The following is a 23,069-nucleotide window of genomic DNA, read 5'->3' as shown; positions in this document are numbered from 1 at the left end:
ACTGAATTTCTTATTTATTCAAATGATTCTCTGTTTCTTCTTCAACTCATGCATCTAATTTATCAAAATGTTCCAAACTGATGGGATCAAATTGCTTTTTGTGTTTTGTTGATGATAACTTTTTGATTTGCTTGAAAATAACAAATAAACTTAGTTGAGTTTTGAATGAAAATAACAAATAAACTTCATAATTTTATATACCTCTGCCTCAGTCATAAGTTGTAGCGAACGTAGAAGAGATCATTGAGCCTTTTGTACTCCAATCTATTTCTTCTTTCGGTATAAATTTGCTCAAAGACAATCCAGTTTCTCTCGTATCCACATGCACTACATGTTTGATTAAGAATGCAAATGACAAAATCTCTCAAATTTGAGACATTACTTCCTAACCTTGCCCACCACATGTTTGAAAAAAACAAGAAAATAAGAAATGAATAGGACAATGACAAATATATAATCATACAAGATATTATAACTAAATAACAATTTAAAATTAAAATTGAAATAGACAAAATAAATTACCTAGACTCATCGTGGCACAATTTTGCATTGCTGCAGGTCTCTCAATATCATACAATGCATTATAAAAAGTTTTCATTTTCTTATGAATTTGATCTTGAATGCTATAATCGGGATTTAACCTTTTAATGCAATCCAAAAGTCTCTTGTAGACTTTCCTGTCCATTTTAAACGTAGGGAAGTATAGGGAAATATCTAAATACAAAATTTAAATAATATGTTGCAGGCTGAAGCATGAAGATGTTGATGAAGTTTCCCAATCCACTTATGCTCAATGATGTTCCAAGTAGGTATGTACAATTTTTTCTTCCCTTTCAATTTATCTCTAATGATCTCTTTTGCTTTATTCATGGTTTTATAGAGATAACCCATAGCTAGTCTGTCTTCACTATCAACCAATCAAAGCACCTTCACCAAGGGTATAGTTATTCTCAACAACTTCATGCATAAATCCCAGAATTAACTTCTGAGTACAATATCTACAATTTCTTTGGGCATTTTTTTTTGCATGGAAATATGTATTCCATTTATACGATGAAAACATTTTTTTAGTCCAACTCTATTCTTTACCTGACTTTACACTATTAAAAAATTTGTAGCAATCTAGTACCTGCACTAGGAATCAACTCAACACCAATGTACTTTTTCATTTAGGATCAAAACCCATGCATGATTGTAAATAAATTTAGTAATTTCTTGGCAGAATTCAACTGTTTGATGTACCTCATTCATGCTGCCGATGTCCTCAAGCTTGAGGTCTATGCAATAGGTAGCACATGGGGTCCAAAATAATGACCCAAACTTTTTTGCCAATTCTTGACTTGCTGCATTATCAGTAATGAACTGAACAATGTTTTAAGGCTGAACCTTTTCCACAACCTCGTAAACAACAACAACAACAACAACTACACCTTCATCCCAAAACAATTGGGGTCGGCGATATGAACCAAAAAAGAAAATCATTCTGGGTCTTCCACATGAATCCTTCTCCTCCAATCATTTCTATCCAATGCCATGTCCTCGGTGAGGGTCAAATCATTCATATCCTTTCCTATCACCTCCATCCATGTCTTTCTAGGCCTACCCCGACCTCTTTTAACTAATATATTTTCTCATTTCTCCATCCTTCTAACTGGAGCATCATTAGGCCTTCGTCAAATATGTCCAAACCACCGTAAACGATTCTCTCTTATCTTATTTTCAATGGATGCAACGCCTACCTTCTTACGTATTTCCTCATTCCGAATCTTATCTTTTAGTGTATTTCCACACATCCATCGAAGCATACGCATCTCAGTTACACTCATTTTTTGAAAATGATGTCTCTTGGCAGCCCAACATTCCATACCATATAGTAAAGCGGGTCTAATTGTCGTCCTATAAAACTTCTCCTTCAACCGCAATGGCATTCTATGATCGCACAACACTCCAGTTGCACTTTTCCATTTCATCCACCCAACCTTAATCCTATGATTTACATTTCCATCAATTTCTCCATTCTTTTGAATGACAAATCTCAAATATTTGAAACAGTCATCCACCGTTATTTCTTGCTCACCAAGCTTCACTACACTCTCATCACTACTTCGTTGCTTACTAAACTCACATTCCATATATTCTGTCTTACTCTTACTCAACGTAAAACCTCTTGCTTCCAAAGTCTGTCTCCATAATTCTAACTTAGCATTAACCCCAGCTCTAGACTCATCAATCAAAACAATATCATCAGCAAACAACATACACCACGGCACATTCTCTTGAATTGATCTCGTAAGTTCATCTATCACTATAGCAAAAAGGAAAGGGCTTAATGCAGATCCTTGATGTAACCCAACCGTTATAGGAAAATTGTTTGTCACCCCTCCACAAGTGCGGACATTGGTTACAACTCGTAAAAAACCCTCAACAATATTTCTGTTGTCTTTGGCGTATCAGACAAATCAATTGATTTAAAAAACATGGTTCTTTTGAGGCAATAAATAAAGAAATTTATCAAGGTCCTTGAGTTTCTATTTGTCTATCCATCTGCCATGATGCTACACCCTGCCTCATCTCATCACAATATGCCTGCACTACTTTCATATTAGCATCTAAAACTTTTTATGTCAAAACATTATATGAAGACATTTTATATCCAGGCCTGATACTGGTTATGACATTTACCATGACATGAAAATAGAAGGAATTTGCTGCACTTAAAAGGATGCAGACATCATAAAACTATTTCTCAACCGTGACATTCGCTTGCTCGACTAAATGTTGAGAAGTCATCATAGTACGAATGTCCGGACTACATCCGAGTGCCAATCCTAGGAGGGAAAAAACTCCTAATAGAACCTCTAGCTATGCCTCTTGGTTTTCCTCTCGAAGAACTCCCTCTTCCTCCTCTTCTTTCTCATCCCCCTATTCTTTTTGTGCCCACGGTGACAGCTGAGACACCACTACTGGCACTAGCCGTACCTTTTTCATTCGTTGTAGAACTTCTTAATTCTGATCCTGTGCTATGGGTTGTAAGATCAGAAGTAGGGAGCTCATCTTCGAAATAGACATCCTCCCAGGAATCCACATACTCCATTTCTGCCTCATTCATCTATCTTTCTTGTTTTTTTTCTCTCAGCTCATCACGTTATTGCTGGCATCGCCATTTATGGCATCCGGCAATTTTATTGATGTGCATGCTTGCACATTATGATGTGTCTTGGCTAAATAATGCTTCAACTGAGAGCTACCACTCGAAAAAAAAATTTAATCGGTTTTTGCTCATTACTTGAGTGCCCCGTTGTCTTGTGAGATCCTCTGATGCCATATTCCCCCCAAAAACACTCTATAAGAAGCAAATAACAAGGATTTTTTACCTTAACTCACTTCCTTTAGTGAAAAATAGTAAAAATGCACTCTTGAGAAAACCGCAAACGCACTTTCCCTTGCTCACGAGTCGACTCCCAAATCAATCTCATGGAACCTTGGGTATACAGGTGTGTGCGTTCCCTTCTAACAACCTCTAGACTGTTAAAAGTTGTAATCTCATATGTAAATACCCCATCATATGTAATATTTTAATTTAGTTAAAATAGGATAGCTAGTTAACTTTATTTTTTTGGTTTGGACCATTGGAAGCTTATGCTTTTTGACCAAGTCAAAAAGCATAAAGCAAAAACCTTTGGACACTTTCTTAGACCTTTGAGTCGTTGGACACTCCAACAACTCTACTAGAACCGTTGGAGAGTCCAACAACTCTTTCTATGGCTCCATTCTTAAACATTATAAATATGGGGTTTTGTCCCCTTGTAAAATATACTTTTGAGTTGGGATTTCTCCCATTTTAATGAGGTTTATTTTTCTTCTTTGTGCATACCCTTTTTCAGGTATTTTGTGTGAACCCTAGTGGTTATTGTGCTTGAGTGAACATTATTTGAGAGCTATTTTTGTTGTGGGATTCTCTTCCTTTCATGGTATTAGAGCCATTGGTAGAAGCAATCAAAACGAAGTTTTTTTTTCGTGCATTGGGAAGCGTGCCACTCAAGTTTCTTTAAAAAAGTGGTCTCTTTGAAGGTTTTATCGTGTGAAGGTTTGAAAGCTTGGATGATTACTTGTATTCATCGTCTTGTGGTAGAGTATCCTATTCTCTAATCTCTTTTTATATTTTATCATTTTCTTCTTTCTATCATTTCCTTCCCAAATTGTAAAATGGATGACAATGATAATGTCACCATTAAGCCCATAAAACTCAATGATTCTAATTATGTTACATGGGCTTCAATCATGAAGCATCTCATTTGGAGAAAGGGATTATGGGGGTTAGTGGATGGAACCAATGCGGAACCTACACTAATCCTCACCAAAGAATAAGGAGAGAAATAAATCTCTCTCGGAGGTAGAAAAGATTAAAGCCATCTCCACTTACGAAAAAAAGTGGAAAGAATGGAGAATGGGACATGCCAAAATCATGTCTTGACTCATATCAAGTGTTGACATAAAAAAGTGTTCAAGCCTTGCAAAGTTTGAACATGCCGATGATGCTTGAGATTATCTTAAGAGAATGTACTCTCTTAAGGATATTGCCCACATATGTAATAGAAAATATTTGCAATATGGTTCAATGAGGTAAGAGTATTAGAGAATATTACAATAGCTTATCCGAGTTATGAGAAAAATTGACCCTCCTTGAAACAAAGTGACATTATCCACAAGACATAGAGCTTCGTCAAAATCAAGTGAATGCAGAGTATTTTTTCCAATTCATTAATGGATTGAGATCCAAGTTTGAATCAACCAAATCCGCTATTCTCCGTCAGAGAAAAGTCCCTTCCATTGAAGAAAAAATAGAAGAATTGAGTATTGAAGAGAATAGACTCAAGAAAAGAATTTTCAAAAGTGATGATGATTCAGTTTTAGCTGTATCTAGACCGGGTAATCATGTTCGCTCATACAAACCTCCACATGTTGGGAAAACTAATGATGAAAAACAAAAGCGACTTTAAAAGAAGAAAAGTCATTTGCTATTATTGCCATGAACTGGGACATGTCAAGACTTACTGTCCAAAATTAAAGAGGCTTTATGAAAAGAAAGTAGCTACAGTTGAATCTCCGCAAGAATCAAGTGAGACATCTATTAGAAACATGTATCTAACTCAATTGGTGGAGGCACTTCAACCACTTCTCAAAGGAGCTTCTTCATTTGTCGGAGCCGCTGTCTCTTTCGTCGGCATTTTCGATCCCGATAAATCTCTTTGGCTTCTTGACTCTGGTGCTTCCTTTCATATGACACCCAACATAAAATTGCTATCACAATGTCATAACTCAAGTGGATCAAATGTTTTTACTGCAGATGAAACATCTCTTGAGATTAAAAGAATACAAAGTTTTGAAAATATTTCACAAAACTCAAAAGGCTTTTGTATTTCAAAAATTAGATATATTCTTAAACTTAATCTAAATCTTTTATCTGTTTCTCAATTAACTGACCATGGATGTAATGTTTCATTCTCTTCTCGTGAGTGTTGAGTATAGGATCACCAGTCAGGGCAGCTGATTGGGGAAGGCCATAGAGAAGGAGACTTGTACTACATGGATTTTTTGGAAATACCGAGGAATACACTATGTTGTAATGTTAAAAAATTAGACTTGGTTCTTTGGCACAAAAGGTTTGGTCATCCTTGTATGTTCACGATTCAGTTTTTTCCCAACATGGATTTTTTTTTGTAATTTTGAAGCTTTTACATGTGAAAAATGTACTCCTGAAAAATAAAAAGACTACCTTTTCAAGGAAGAACCTTTGTTTCTACACAGCCACTTGAGTTGATACATTCTTATGTTTGGGGTCCCACATCTGTTATGTCAAAAGGTGGTTTTATGTATTATGTGATTTTTGTAGATGACTTTACACGACATACTTGGATTTATTTTCTTAAACATAAATTCGAAGTGTTTTCGTATTTTCAAATATTTCACAATATGGTCAAAAATAAATTTAAGAATGATATCTTGATATTTCACATTGATTTAGGAGGAGAATTCTTATCAAAAGAATTTAAATATTATTTAAACTTATATGAGATTTCACATAAAAAATCATGTCCCTAGATCCCTCAACAAAATGGCTTAGCTGAAAGAAAGAGATAGACATATATTATAGAAACAACAAGAACATTACTCGTTACACATCAAGTATCAATTTTTTTTGGGCTGAAGTAACTTTAACTGTTGTTTATCTTATTAATACGATGCCTTCTTCCTCGATAAACAATACTTCTCCCACTGAAAAACTTTATAAGCCAACTCCAGATTATTCTAGATCGAGGGTATTTGGGTGCAAATGATTTGTATTTACAGATAAGAATGATAAACTCTCTCCACGTGCTATTCCATGTGCTTTTTAGGATATGCAAGTCATAAAAAAAGGTTACATGTGTTTCAATTCTAAAAATAACAAACTATATGTTTCAAGAAATGTATTTTTTTTAGAAAACTAAAGTCCTTTTGAAAATAAAAATTTTACGAAAATAGACGAGTATTCCTTTTTATTGAACCTAGTTTCAAAGAGTAATGAAAGTGATATTGATCAAGATGATCAAAGTGATATGACTAACATAAAACCAATTAATAGCAATAAAGAGTGTATTCAATATTCTAGACGAGGAAACTTAGAAAGACCATGTGCCTTTGAAAAATATACAAAAGAACAAGACCAAATATCAACTAGAAAGTCCACTAGAATCTCAAAAACTCCTGCAAAATTTGTGTCATATGAGTCTTTTTCACGGAAGTATCAAGCCTACATTGCCCGAATACACTCTTATGAAGAACCTTATAGTTATGGTACAACCAAAGATCTAAAGCTATGACAATATAATTAGAAGCCTTAGAAAAGGCAAATACCTGGATCGTTCAAGACATTCCACCAAACAAAAAACCTATTAGCTGTCGATGTGTATACAAAGTTAAGACTAAAAGCGATCTCACTCTTGAAAGATTTAAAGCTCGGTTAGTTGCCAAAGGCTATTCTCAATAATATAGAATAAACTATGAAAAAACCTTTGTCCTAGTAGCTAGAATCACCACTGTTAGAATCTTGATAGTTCTTGCTTCTATAAAAAAATGACATATTTTTTAAATGGATGTTAAGAATGCATTTCTAAATGGAAGTTTAGCTGAAGAAGTATACATGGATCCACCACCAGGAATTAATATCCCTGAAGGGAAAACTCTTCGCTTAAATAAGGCTTTGTATGGACTTAAACAAGCTTCGAAAGCTTGGTATGATAAGTTTAGTAAGGTTATGCTTGATTTTGGTTTTCAATCTTGTCTTACTGACACAATGCACATATTATTATCTTTCTTCTCTATGTTGACGACATGACATTACCGGAAGTGATAAACACGGAGTTTACAATATTAAAGTTTCTTAAAACTTATTTTGAAACGAGTGATTTAGGATTTTTGAAATTCTTTCTTGGTATAGAAGTTGCATACTCTTCTAGAGGATATTTACTAACTCAGTCTAAATTTGCTTTAGATATTATTGTCAGGTGATGTATTTCAGATGAAAGACATGTAGACACTACTGGGATCATAAATAACAAAAATGAAGATGGATGATTGAGAACCACTTGAGAATCCAACACTTTACAGACAACTTGTTGGGGCATTGTCTTACCTTTCCATCACTCGACCTTACATTGCATATGTTGTCCACACAACAAGTTAATTTCAGCATGCACCCACTACTGTTTATATGGAAACAATATTATGAATTATTAAATATTTTAAAACCTCTATTTGTAGAGGATTTTTTTGTCTGCTTCTTCCTCGTTAATACTGATGCAGATTAGGGAGGTGATTCAAATGATCAACACTCAATTACTGGGCTTTGTGTATTTTTAGGAGAATTATTGATTTCTTGGCGATGTAAGAAGTAGCAAAAAGTCTCTCTTTCATCAATCGAAGCCGAGTGTAGAGCTATTGCTACAACCACCATGAAAGTAGTCTGGTTGAGGTGACTGCCCCAGGATATGGGTGTTGAGAGTACAAAAGCATCACGATTATGTTGTGACAATAAAAGTTTCATTTACATTGCCAACAATCAGACATTTCACGAATGAACCAAACATATTGAAATGGATTGCCACTACGTGCGTGAGGAATTTCTACAAGACACCATTGAGCTTCCATATGTCTCCTCAGAATATAAATTGGTGGATTTCTTTACCAAACCTCTCTCTGCTCCGTTATTCTACTTTCTTTTGGACAAACTTTTGGTTGTTCAACCGTAAGTTTGAGGGAGAGTGTTAAAAGTTGTAATCTCATAGACAATCTCATATGTAAATACCCCATCATATGTAATCTTTTAGTTTAGTTACAATAGGTAGTTAGTTAACTTTATTTTTTTTGGTTTGGACCATTTACGCTTTTGCTTTTTGACCAAGTCAAAAAGCATAAAGCAAAAACCTTTGGACACTTTCTTGGACCTTTGCTTTTTGACTAAGTCAAAAAGCAAAGTCCATGAAAGAGTCGTTGGACACTCTAACAACTCTATTAGAACCGTTGGAGAGTCCAACAACTCTTTCTATGGCTCCCTTCTTCAACATTATAAATATGGGGTTTTGTCCCCCTGTAAAATATACTTTTGAGTTGGGATTTCTTCTGTTTTAATGAAGTTTATTTTTCTTCTTTGTGCGCATGCCCTTTTTCGGGTATTTTGTATGAACCGTAGTGGTTCTTGTGCTTGAGTGAGCATTATTTGAGAGCTATTTTTGATGTGGGCTTCTCTTCCTTTCATAGACATACGGAGAACTCGGCTCTCAAGCGGCCTTTTAAACCCAAAATAAAAAAACCGAGTTTCGGGTTTTTTTGAAGTGCACCACACCCGTATTGTACGATACACCCTATATATCATACGATACAACATGATAGAAGGGTGTATCGTACGATACACCCAATATGAGTATGATATACACTCGTATCGTGATACGAGTGTGTTTCATATTGTAACCCCAAAAGTAACAATACGTATCATATGATACGACACAATACAGACAACCTTGGATAAAATATTTACATTTCTATACCTAAGCAATAATCCAGCTCTCTCCGAGGCCATCAGACCTAGTGTTAAAAACATTTTGTGATGCGAGTGGATACATTCTAGAACATGATCAATCAGTAAGGCCCAGATTGGGAAAAGGGTGGATGTAGCCTATTGTTACGCATAAGAATGTGAATGGTTGGATTTGGGTCGCATATCCTGTAAGGAAATAGAACCTCAAACGAAACTTCAAAAAGAAGCTCACAAAAAATCTTTCTCAATGAACACAATTGAACACAAAGGTTCATTCAACACACAAGAACTGAAATACTCAAAAGAGTGCACACACCAAGAGAGAAAAATTTATCTCATTAAGGTGGGATAAACCCACAAAAAGTAATAATAAAACAAGAAGTAAAAGCCCATATTTATAGGGCTGAAAAGAAGCTAGAGAGGGGGAGTCATTGGGCTCCCAACAACTCTAATTAGAGCCGTTGGGAGTCCAACGTCTCCTATTGCTGCTTTATGCTTTGTTGACTGAAAAGTCAATAAAGGCATTAAGCCTATTTGAATGTCCTGAAAAAGTTGCTTTATGCTTTATTGATTGAAAAGTCAATAAAGGCATTAAGCCTATTTGAATGCCCCCCCCCCCCCCCAAAAAAAAAAAAGAAAGAAAGAAAGAAAGAAAGTAAACTAAAGAAACTATACTGAAAAAAATAAGATTACATATGATGGAGGTATCTCGCATATGAGATTAACTATGAGATTACAATTTTTAACACTCCCCCTCAAACTTACGGTTAGATAACCGAAAGTTTGTCTAAGAGAAAATAGAACCGAGAAGCAACAAGGGGTTTGGTAAAGAAATCGACCAATTGATATTCTGAGGAGACATATGGGTGATCAATAGTGCTGCGTAGAAATTCCTCTCGTACATAGTGGCAATCCATGTCTATATGCTTCGTTCGTTCGTAGGATGTCCGGTTGCTAGCAATGTAAATAGAGTTTTTGTTGTCCCAACATAGTTGTGATGGTCCTGTAGCCATTACCCCTGTGTCTTAAAGTAGTCGTCTTAACCATACTACTTTCTTAGCAGTTGTAGTCATGGATCTGTACTCAACTTCAGTTGATGAAAGAGAAACATTTTGTTGCTTCTTGCACCGTCAAGAAATCAAAGATTGTCTTAAAAACACACAAAGACCAGTAGTTGAGTGCCGATCATTGAAATCACCCCTTAATTTGCATCAGTATAAGCTGCTAGTTGTAATGAACAAGAAGCGGACAAAAAAAGTCCTTTACAAATGGAGGTTTTAAGATATCTAATAATTCGTAGTACTACTCCCATATGGACAGTAGTGGGAGTATGTTGGAATTGACTTGCGGTGTGGACATTATGTGCGATGTCAGGTTGTGTGATGAAAATGTAAGACAATGTTCCAACAAGCTGTATATTGGGTGTTGGATTCTCAAGCAGTTCTCTACCATCAATCTTCATTTTGGTATTTACGACTTCAGGAGTGTCAACATGTTTTTCATCTGTGATTCTGGACCTGTCAATAATATCAATAGCGAATTTCGATTGAGTTAGTAAATAACCTCTAGGAGAATAGGCCACTTCGATTCTAAGATTTTTTTTTTAAGAAACCCAAGTCACTCATTTTAAAGTTGGTTTTTAGAAATTCTTTGATGTTGGTAACTCCCTGTTTATCACTTCCTGTGAGGATCATGTCGTCCATATAAAATAGAGTAATAATAATATTTGCATTAGATTTTTTAATAAACAAAGCCGTATCAATAAGACAAAATTGTAAACCAAAAGTAAGCATAACTTGACTAAATTTGTCATACCAAACTTTTGGGGTTTGTTTAAGTCCATATAAGACCTTATGTAAACAAAAAGCTTTTCTTTGAGGAATCTAGGTGGTTCTATATAAACTTCTTTAGCTAGACTATCATTAAGGAATGCATTCTTGACATCCATCTAAAAGATATGCCATTTCTTTACAGAGGCAAGAGCAATTAAAGTTCTTACGGTGGTTATTCTAGCGACTGGTGCAAAAGTTTTCTCATAGTCTATTTCATATTCTTGAGAATAGCCTTTAGCAACTAGCTGAACTTTAAAACGTTCAAGAGTGCCATCACTCTTGGTTTTGACTTTGTATACCCAATGACATCCTATAGGTTTCTTTCCTGGTGGAATATCTTGAATAGTTCACGTATTTGCCTTTTCTAAGTCACTTAACTCTTTTGACATGGCTTCAACCCATTCAAAATGTTTTTTTGCAATATCATAATTAGAAGGTGCTATATAGGAATATAATAGGGCAATATATGCTTGGTACTTTAGCAAAAAAGACTCATAGGCTACAAAATTTTCAGGTACTTTTGATACCCTCGATGATCTTCTTGTTTCTATATGATCTTGTGCTTTAGTATATTTTTCTAGAGCACAAGGTTGCTCTAGGTTACCCTGTTTAAAGTATTGAATGCATTCTGGATGAGATGATTCAATACTTGTTACATTTTGTTCTTCTTGATCAATATCTTCCTCATTAATCTCTAGAACTAAGTCCAGTAAGAAGGAATATTCATCAATTTCAGTAGGGTTTTTAATTTCAAAAAAACTTTCATTTTCAAAGGATACGTTTCGTGACACATATAGCTTTCTGGTTTTAAGATCAATGCATCTATAACCTTTTTGATTGCTTGCATAACCAAGAAACACACATGAAATAGCAAGAGGTGAAAATTTGTCATTTTTGTTGAAGAAAACAAAACATTTATAACCAAATACCCTTAACCTTGAATAATCTGAGATTTGTTTGAAGAGTTTTTCAACGGAAGAAATATTGCTTAACAAAGTTGATGGCATTCTATTAATGAGATATATCGCGGTTAGAGTGGCTTCGACCCAAAATTTTTTTGGTACTAGATGAGTAACAAATAGGGTTCTTATTGTTTCTATAATATGCCTATGTTTTCTTTCGGCTAGATCATTTTGCTGTGGGGTATATGAGCATGATCTTTGATGTGAAATACCATGTAAATTTAAGTAATCATTAAATTTTTTTGACAAAAACTCTCCCTGAATCAGTGTGAAAAATATAGATATCATTCTTAAATTGATTCTTAACCAGTTTATGAAATATTTGAAAATGAAAAGATACTTCAGATTTATGTTTGAGAAAATAAATCCAAGTATGCCTTGTAAAATCATCTACAAAAATGACATAATATGAAAACCCCCCTTCGGATATAACAGGACTCATCAAATTTAGCTCATTGAGATTCAACAAAGTTGTGATCACATGGAATTAATTTAAATCAAGCAGGAGTAAAATGGATTCACTCATTTATGCAAGAAAGCATATTGGGATTGGATCCACTCTATCCAACCTGTATCTTCATGGATCCATTGTTTTGTAGCTTATATAGCTCAAGATGATTAACCATGAATTTTTCTATTTATAAGTTGGATTTGAGACTATAACACATGGCCATATGTGGATCTAAACTGATATAGACCTATTTAGAACCATAGTGGATTCATTTTGGCAGGAATTGGAGGTGATGTGGCCGGGCATAGGCCCCAACTTGATCCAGCCAACATGCTTAGGTCCCACTTGGATCTATTTTTAAATGTTTTCATCCATTTGATATGCAAACAACCATTTAATTCTTGTTTAATTAATGTTTATAAAAGGCATTTAGTATTTATAAGCAATAAATATAAACACATCTGAGCAAGGTCTTTCATGTGTTGTAGGATGTTGTGCCACATAGAGTCATAGTGCTCTTAGATATACTAATATCTTGACATAACAAAAAGAGAAAATTAATGAAAATTCACCTGCGCAATGGTTTAAATAAGGTTATTGCTCTGTCATCCTCACTCATGCTTTCTTTGTTATTTGGACACCAGGGAAGAGGGCATATAAACGAGCTTTTATCTGCTAGAGAATGGTGTCCTACATAGCAAGTGGATGTTGAACAATCCCCTTTAATGGAGAAAAGAAAGGGGGCTACAAATATCCCTACATTTAAATTTATTGCTTGATTTGTGTTGCTGGTTGTCTGCTCAGTGGTCACCAATTGTAAAGAAGTGATCACCCACTAATGAAAATCCAAGAGCACCAAACTCACGAGTCCAATGAGCACAAAGTCCACCAAATCAGCCACTAAGGGCACAAACACAAGAAGCCATTACGGGCACAATAGAATCTCACAAGAAAGTAAACACAACACTCATAAAAAAATAATATTTTGTTAAGGCTCACTACTTGGAAACTATGGGTGGGTGTGCACACGATCTTTACACGAACTTGAGCCTCATCTGCTTGAGCTTTGCCCGGTTTATCTGATCCATGTTCAAACTCTCGTCAACTGAGCTTTGAACATTACTGTTCAAGCTCGCTCAGCTCGAATCGAGCATTACTTTGGGGTGCTGTGGAGGGGCATTGGAGGGGGGGGATCCTAACATTCTATTTTTTCTGTAAGAAGTTGCTGCTATCAGGAGTTGAACCCAGTCCTCCATGCTGACAACCTGAGTACTTACCATTGAGATCCTTTATTTGCACGGAGCTTGGATAAAGGTGTGGACCCCATGCCTTGAACCATGGAACCTCAGTTCTCCTCAGAGATCCGAGGTAATCAAACGCACCCTAAGGTTCTAATAAGATGTATTTCTCCGCTTTCTTTCAGAGAGTAAGAACATTGGAAGATAGCTTCACAATTAGTTTGCTTGATGTGCATTGGTATGAATGAACAGTAGGATGACACAAAATGCTTGGTTAGGTTATTGTTAGTGCTCCTGTATACTAACATTATTTGAGTTTCTATAGGATTCCAGGCCTTGCATCTTGCATTGAATTTCTGTTAGAATGGTTTGAAAGCCTTTGGTAGTGTTTGGATCTTTAGATGTAATGTATTTATTTCGTGTTTTATCTTTATTGTAAGCACCACAACTGCTGTTTGGAATAATTGTTCGTTGCTTCAATGGAAGAAACTTAGAAGAAAATCACAGTTTTAGAAATAAGAAGGGAGTTTTTCATTTTCTCTTTATGTTCATGGATTTTGCTTAGTATAAATTTCCATCATAATTCCAACTCATTTCAATCTAGTGAAGTGTACAAGATACAAGAGAAGAAACTAATGTGGGTTGAACCATGTTTAACTATGGTTCAATATGAATTGTACGTAGATCCACTTAACTTTTGAACCAATTTTAACACATTTTGCTTCAAATATTGATTCAATTGGAATCTAGTGAAGCTCCATCATATAGGCTTGATTTTGACTCATTTTAGCCCAAATAGTACCAAACATTAACCTGATTATTTCATCTTGGATCTTTGTAGCTTGGACCCATATAGAGTCATGATATCATTTTTAGATTCATTAGACCTGTTTGACCCAAATAGGTCTGACCTACATTTGATCCATGTATCATTATCATCAAACCTTATACCAACTGTATGGATCCTACATACTTTCATCCAATTTAGCTCATTTGGATTGAATAGAGTTGTGATGCAGAGCAGGATGGACCTAGGTCCATACAGCCTGACCTAGTCAGCATACCAGTGTTGTGAGAGGCGTACGCCTCAGAGGCGAAGCGCAGGCTCAACGCCTCACTTCGCCTCATCGCATTTACAACCTTGCTTGAGAGTCTCACGTTGTGAGAGGCGTACGCCTCATTACCTGAGGCGTACGGCTCAGAGGCGAAGCGTAGGCTCAACGCCTCGCTTCGCCTCATCGCATTTAACAACCTTGCAACATACCAGATTCACATGAAGGGATTGAGGATCAGACCCAAGCAGTGGATCCGATCCAACACACGGTACCGAGACGCGGGGACGTGGCGCCCCTGCGTACCTACTCCAGACGAGCACGAGGCACGCCAACCCGGATGACCCAGATCCAGCAGGAAGACGACCCAGATCCCATCTTGGGTCCATGACTGGACCCGAGACCTGGGATCCTCAGCCGACTTTATAAAATCCTCTCCTAGGGTTTTGTGGAGGACAGAGAAGCTTGAGAATCCAACAACTTTTATTCTTTTGCTATTGCCTATTGTTTTCCCCTTTACAGTACTGTCTTTCATTGATCTTCTCATTTGTTATTGAAAGTTCATTGAAAAATAAAGAAAACAAGCCACACCAATTTTTGGTGGGGCATCGATTTGTTTCCTCCTCGAAGACGTTGCATCAAAGTGGTATCAAAGTCGTTGATGAGTTCGACTGTGTCCATTCCCGCGGACGTTGCCTCTCTTATAGAGGAGTTTCGCGACATTATGCCAGATGACCTGCCTGATGGATTACCTTCGACGAGGATAGTTCAATACGCCATTGATTTTGTGTCGGGATCGAGTCTCTCCAACCTCCCCGCATATCACATGAACCCCTCTGAGCATGCCGAGTTATTGAGGCAGGTTTAGGAGTTACTGCAAAAGGGCTTTATTCATGAGAGTGTTAGCCCTTGCGCAGTACCCGCCCTTCTCACTCCTAAGAAAGATGGGTAGCCCTTGCGCAGTACCCGCCCTTCTCACTCCTAAGAAAGATGGGTCCATGTGCCTTTGTGTTGATAGTCGTGTGATCAATCGCATCACAGTCAAATACCGTTTTCCCATTCCGTTTGGATGATATGTTTGATATATTATCTGGTGCCTCCATTTTCTCCAAAATAGATTTAAAAAGCTGATATCACCAAATTCGTATACGGGAGGGGGATGAGTGAAAAACGACATTCAAGACACGTGATGGGGTTGTATGAGTGGTTAGTCATGCCGTTTGGGTTATCTAATGCCCCAAGTACTTTCATGAACATGATGACTCAAGTGTTGCGTCCGTGTATAGGGAAGTTTGTCGTTGTCTATTTTGATGATATTTTGATTTATAGTTCGTTCTTGTCCGATCATGTGAGTCACCTGCGGCAGGTCTTAGAGATTTTGAGGAGAGAAAAACTGTGTGTCAATGCAAAAAAGTGTGAGTTCATGACGTCCAGTGTCGTATTTCTGGGTTTCATAGTGTCTTCCGATGGAGTTAAGGCAGATCCTGTGAAGATCCGTGCGATCGTAGATTGGCCTACCCCAAAGACTATCGGAGAGATCCGTAGTTTCCACGGGTTAGCTACTTTTTACTGTCGTTTTGTGTGAAATTTCAGTACCCTCATGGCCCCTATTATAGAATGCCTAAAAGGTACTAGTTTCCATTGGACGCCTACCGCGGGAAAAACCTTTACACTCATCAAAGAAAGAATGACTAGTGCCCCTATCTTAGCTCTTCCTGATTTCAATGTCGTCTTTAAGGTTGAATGCGATGCCTCAAAAGTGGGAATTGGTGCTGTCTGGAGTCAGAACCGCCGATCTGTTGCTTTTTTTAATGAGAAGCTGACTCAGGCCAGGTGCCAGTATTTCACTTATGATGTTGAGTTCTATGTTGTTGTACAAGCCCTACGTTATTGGAGGCATTATCTCATCTATAAGGAGTTTGTCTTGTACACGAATCATGAGGCATTGAAGTACCTGAATAGTCAGAAGAAGCTAAATGCTCGTTATGCCAAGTGGGTTAGCTTCTTGCAAGAGTACACATTTACGATTCGCCATCAGTCTGGTACTCTGAACAAGGTGGTTGACGCTCTTAGTAGGAAGAATAGCCTTCTGATGACTATGTCAGTGCAAGTCATTGAGTTCGAGCAGTGCAAGGAGTTGTACCCTACAGACCCGGATTTTCAGCAGGTCTGGGAAAAGTGCCTCTCCCCTGATAGCACAATTGACTCAGGTTTTATTATCCATAATGGTTACCTTTTTCGAGGTAATAAGTTGTGTGTGCCTGCTTTCTCCCTTAGACTACAATTGATTTTCGAATTGCATGAAGGAGGACTAGCTGGGCATTTTGGACACGATAAGACGTTCACACTGTTGAATGAATGATACTTTTGGCCCAAGATGTTGTCAAGTATGTTCAAAGTTGTCGAGTGTGTCAAGTGTCCAAGGGTCGTCGTCAAAATAGTGGTCTGTACACTCCATTGCCAATTCCTGAGCGGCCTTGGGCGCATGTGTCCATGGATTTTATTGTGGGTCTTCCCCGAACCTCGCATCGTTTTGATTCCATCCTAGTTGTAGTTGACAGATTTTCCAAGATGGCTATCTTTGTCCTCTGTAAACAGACCACCGATGCCTCGTTGGTAGCCTCGTACTACTTCAAGGACATGGCCCATTTTCATGGATTGCCTCACACGATCACCTCGGATCGTGACACCCGTTTCTTGAGTCATTTTTGGAAATCGTTATGGGCCTTACTGAAAACCAAGCTCCAGTTTAGCAGTGCATATCACCCTCAAACAGATGGCCAAAGCAAAGTTGTCAACCGCACCTTAGGAAACCTGTTATGGAGTCTTGTGGGGAAAATGTCAAAACTTGGGACCTTGTATTGCCTCAAGCCGAGTTCGCATATAACAGCTCCATCAACCGGTCTACAGGCAAATCTTCGTTCCAAGTGGTCTATGGTCGGTCACCCACCCATGTCGTTGACCTAGCTCCTGTGTCCGGTCTTCCAGATCCAGCCCCAGACGCATTTGTTGCGGTCGAATATATGCGTGATGTCCACAGACAGGTCCGAGCCAAACTTGTTGAAAGCTACGAATCTGCCGTTGATCAATGTCGTCGTGATGTCCAATTCAAGGTCGGTCAGTTAGTTTGGGTCTACTTGCATCTCGAGCGTTTCCCTGTAGGTACCTATAGCAAGCTGAGTTCTAAGAAGTATGGTCCTTTTAAGGTTCTTCAGCGACCGGGTCTGAATGCCTACCTCCTTGAGCTGCCCGACGATTGACACATTTCGCCTATTTTCAACGTGTTTGATCTATATGCTTACTGTGGAGACAACAAGTCGTCAGAGCCGACTTCTTTCCAACCAGGTGAGAATGATGCAGAGCAGGATGGACCCAGGTCCATACAGCCTGACCTAAGCAGCGGACCAGATTCACATGAAGGGATTGAGGATCGGACCCAAGCAGTGGATCCGATCCAGCACACGGTACCAAGATGTGGGGACGTGGCGCCCCTGAGTACCTACTCCAGACGAGCACGAGGCACACCGACTCGGATGACCCAAATCCAATAGGAAGACGGCCCGGATCCCATCTTGGGTTCATGACTGGTCCCGAGACCCGAGATCCTCAGTCGACTTTATAAAACCCTCTCCTAGGGTTTTGTGGAGGATAGAGAAGCTTGAGAATCCAGCAGCTTTTATTCTTTTGTTATTGCCTATTGTTTTCCCTTTTACAGTATTGTCTTTTGTTATTTTTTCAATTAGTGTTCGTTGATCTTCCCATTTGTTATTGAAAGTTCATTGAAAAATAAAGAAAACAAGCCACACCGATTTTCGGTGGGGCATCGATTTGTTTCCTCCTCGAAGACGCTGCATCAAGTTGAAACCACATGCAGTTAATTTAAATCAAGCAGGAGTAAAATGGATTCACTCATTCACACAAGAAATAAATTTGGGATTGGATCCATTCTGCCCATTCTGTATCTTCTTGGATCCATCATTTTGTAGCTTATATAGTTCTAAGGATGTACCATGAAATATTGCAGGTGCAACTCAGATTTGAGACTATAATAGTCATATGTGGATCCAAACCTAATCTGATATTGGCCTATTTAGAGCCATAGTAGGTTAATTTTGGCAGGAAATGCAAGTGTAGTAGGTGGGCGTAGGTTCCAACTTGATCCAACCAACATACTTGGGTCCATTGGATCCATTTTTAAATATTTTCATCCATAACCAAACAACCATTTATTTCTTGGTTAAATAATGTTTATAAATAGCATTTAGTATGTATAAACAACAAACATAAACACATAATGCCATGCCAGAGTCATAATGCTCTTTGATATACTAATATCTGGACATTATAAAAAGAGGAAATTAATGAAAATTCACTTGTACTATGGTTTAAATAAGGTTATTACTCTGTTGTCCTGACTCATGCTTTATTTGTTATATGGACACCAGGGAAGAAGGCATATAAACGAGTTTTTATCTGCTAGAGAGTGGTGTCCAACATAGCAAGTGGATGTTGAACAATCCCCTTTAATGGAGGAAATGAAAGGGGGCTACAAATATCCCTATATTTAAATTCATTTCTTGATTTGTCTTGCTGGTTTTCTGGCCACCAATTGTCTTTCAAATTGAATCATTTGTTCTTCTGTTGTTTATCAAAAACCTTCTAATTCTGTATCTTTTGAAAAACAGTATCTGCTAAGCCTTTATTATTTCAATCAACAATCTACTGAATAACTGTAAAAAGTATGTATCTTTAATGGTGGTGTGTTCTGAGTTATATTATATTATCTGTTAATGGACTGAGTTTTCTTGAAGCAATGTTTTTATATATTCATTTGTGGGTTGAGATAACTTTAATTGCAGTCAATAAAGGATATTGTTAGCAATGAAAACTAGTTTTTTCTCGAGATTCTGAAAGATATAGTGATAAGGCTTAGTTGGGATAATGATAAATTGAGGTTTTTGATTAGGAATTTTCAAGGATCTTTATCTAACTTGTTCCTCAAGTCTATAAATGTGAGTAATCAACTTTTTTATTCAATCAATCAACCAATCAAGTTATTTTCTCTGTTTTCTGTTCCTTGTGGATTCAAAGAGAGCTTTATGGACATGATACTAGCTTGGAGGAGATGACAGTGTTCTTCCTTTTCCGTGTTTCCTGTTATGTCAATTGAACTTGTAACTATGGATCTCAGAAATTTTCGATATCTTGCACAATAGTTAGCGGTGTGTGCGCAACAACTACAAGGGCATAAATGCAAAAGGCAAAGTCTGCCTATTTCAGAGCTTGTGCCTCCACTATTTGTCTGAAGGCTACCTACCTACAGTAGTGATTCCAGTAATCATCTAAAAAGAATTTAATCCTTGGAGAATGTAGAGATGTTAAGCAGATGAAATAATAGATATCTGAATCAAAAGAGAATACAAGATGAAGGTAGATTTTCTTGCTTTTAATGGCCAACTATGTACAAAAATTCAAATAGAAAGATTCTTTGATTACATGGATATTTGGAAAGACTAGTCAAATTTGTTGCCCACAGGCTTAAAGGAGAAGCTTCGGGCTGGTGGGAGAGACTTGTCAAGGCATAACACCCATTAAATTCTACCACGAGATGAAGCAATTTATGAGAGCTAGATTGTTGCCATCTGATTAAATTTTTTTTTTAACCAGGGGAAAACTGCCTCATTCACTGAATTCATTGGCGTAAAAATCCCAGGTCCCTATTGCCCACCCACAACTTCATCTTTGGCAAGGAACGATCAACCCATAGGTTTCAAACTTGTGACATCCATCTGATTATGATAAGTCGTGACAACAATATCAGTATTGCAAATGGAGGAATTATAATCTGTAGCTAGTCCTCAATTCATAACTCTCCTTGAATCCATACAAAAAGAAAGACACTCAAGAAAAAATTATCTTCATTTATTGATTGATAAAAAAGAGTTGATTATGTCCCTATTTATGAGAGCTAGATCCTTGCCATCTGATTAATTTTTTTTTAACCAGGGGAAAACTGCCTCGTTCACATTGGCGTAAAAATCCCAGGTCCCTCTTGCCCACCCACTTCATCTTTGGCAAGGAACGATCAACCCATAGGTTTCAAACTCGTGACATCCATCTGATTATGATAAGTCATGACAACAATCAGTATTGCAAATGGAGAAATTATAATGTGAAGCTAGTCCTCAATTCACAACTCTCCTTGAATCCATACAAAAAGAAAGACACTCAAGAAAAACTTATCTTCATTTATTGATTGATAAAAAAGAGTTGGTTATGTCCCTATTTATAAGCTCAAGGACCAAGCTATATAAGGATCAAAAGACTCATCAAAAACTCATGTCTGTTGTTATCCAAACTTAACTTTTGTATATTTTCTAGCAGATGTATAAAATTGTAATATTTATTTTTAACAATTATGTTTTGTTGGCTATAATTGAAATTATCTTGACCTTAACTTTGTCATTGTATACTTTCTAGAAGATGTATAAAGTTCTAGTATTTATGTCTAACAATTATGTCTTGACTATAATTACATTTATCTTGACCCACACTATTTTTATGTTGATATTACAAATTAGTCAAGGCTAAGCGTTCTGTATGAACAGATTTGTTGAAGAGTTGCACTCTTTTTGTCTCAAACATTCCTTGCTTGATCCCTTTTTGTTACTCTATTAACCTCATACTAAACTGATTATCGGTCATCTTCTTATCACTTCTCTGTCATAAGGTATCTTACTATTTACTCCATGCTGGTATTGACTCAACCTCAACATGTTATATGCAAACCTCAAACCAGTTTTCTAATCTTAAACTAAAAAGGGGAGGACCTCAGCTTTTCTGACTGCTCTATCTATCGTCTTTTACTGCCATACTGCCTTTGTCACGGGCCTATTTCCTTCAATGGGCCAGCGCGGCGCGACGGTCCTTCCTTACCGCCGCAAGCCTACTCGTCAGTTCGCTTGCCGGTCGTGGAAGCTTATGATCAGAGTGCAAGAGAGCAAGAGAGAATAGAGGGAGAGAAGTTGCAATCACAAGAAGCAATCACAACGAGGGTGAACAAAAGAAAGCTCAAAGCATTTAATTCATTCACAATTTTGCCCGCAGGCTATTACAGTTCAAGTATACGGGCTGCCCCTTCGGGGTATTGATTCACCTGAACCGGGCAGCTTACATCAGACTCAACAAAAGCAAAACAGACTCTAGCGCAACTGTACACTGTAAGTCGCAAGGGAACATGCTCCCCCCTTCAAATCATGCGCCGTCCTTGGCGCCATCTGTTTCGTGGTAAGCCCTGACTTCAGCCGGGTAGCGACTGTTCATTCGAAATGCAGGCTCCCACGTTGGTTCCGCTGTTTCCTCCCACTGCACCAAGTATTTCTTCGCTTGCCCCAAGTAGTTGACCTTGTGGCGAAGGATCTGACTGAGGTGCTTCTCGGCCCGTTGTGCTGCCGGGGCCCTCTGCATGATGGGAGCGCGTTGCGGCACATTGCGTTTCGGGTCTCCATCATCTGGATGGAACTGCTTGAGGTTGCACACGTGGAACACCGGGTGCACCTTGAAGTCTGGGGGCAACTCCAGCTTATATGCCAGCTTGCCCACCTTCTTTGTGATGGTGAAGGGTCCCTCATACTTTCTGAGTAGTCCGCGGTGCCGCCCGCGGAAGATGCCTGTGCGACCAGGATATAACTTCACCAACACTTGGTCCCCAACCTGGAACCCTGCGGGCCGACGGTGTTTGTCCGCCCACTTCTTCATTCTCTTCGCCGCTTTGTGTAAGAATGCCTTCGCCAACTCATTCTGCTCGTGCCAGTCGCGAACAAACTGATAGGCGAAGGATGGCCTTCCCTTTTCTTGTGCGGCAAGAGTGTGCGGGGTCAGTGGCTGCTGCCCCGTGGCTATCTCAAACGGGCTGTGGCCTGAAGATTCGCTCTTCTGCAGATTATAACAAAACTGTGCCACATCAAGGAGCTTCACCCAATTTTTCTGATTGGCACTAACAAAGTGCCTAAGGTACTGCTCCAGTATCCCGTTGATGCGCTCTGTCTGCCCATCTGTCTGCGGATGGAAGCTTGTTGAAAACAGCAAATCAGAGCCAAGTAACTGAAATACTTCACACCAGAACTTGCCGTGAAGCGAGCATCGCGATCGCTCACAATGCTCTTTGGTATGCCCCAGTGCTTCACCACATGCTTTACGAACAACTCTACAGTCTTCTCTGCAGGGCACTCCTTGGAAGCTGAGATGAAGGTGGCATACTTTGAGAAACGATCCACCACGACTAAAATAGAACTGAGGCCCTCTACCTTTGGCAGACTAACAATGAAGTTCATAGAGATGCTTTCCCAAGGACGTTCTGGAATTGGTAGAGGCTCAAGGATACCGGCAGTCTTCTGGTTTGTCCCCTTATCTTGCTGGCAGATGAGGCATGTCCGCACATACCCCTCAACATCGTCTC

At 38.1% G+C, this 23,069-nt stretch overlaps 1 long non-coding RNA gene across 1 annotated transcript; it reads left to right on the top strand.

Annotated features, from left to right (window-relative positions):
• The first annotated feature begins 745 nt into the window (after positions 1 to 745).
• LOC149828905 (uncharacterized) lies at positions 746 to 19,400 on the top strand. Its single transcript, XR_016434361.1, has 2 exons — positions 746 to 809; positions 19,057 to 19,400. It is a non-coding gene; the product is annotated as an uncharacterized LOC149828905 (long non-coding RNA).
• Positions 19,401 to 23,069: the final 3,669 nt, after the last annotated feature.

Source organism: Nuphar pumila, chromosome 9 (assembly GCF_984573655.1).
Source record: "Nuphar pumila chromosome 9, dmNupPumi1.hap1.1, whole genome shotgun sequence".
In the NCBI taxonomy this organism is placed as follows: domain Eukaryota; kingdom Viridiplantae; phylum Streptophyta; class Magnoliopsida; order Nymphaeales; family Nymphaeaceae; genus Nuphar; species Nuphar pumila.
Note: the sequence above shows the minus strand (reverse complement) of the source record. Positions and strands in the feature narration are given on the sequence as shown.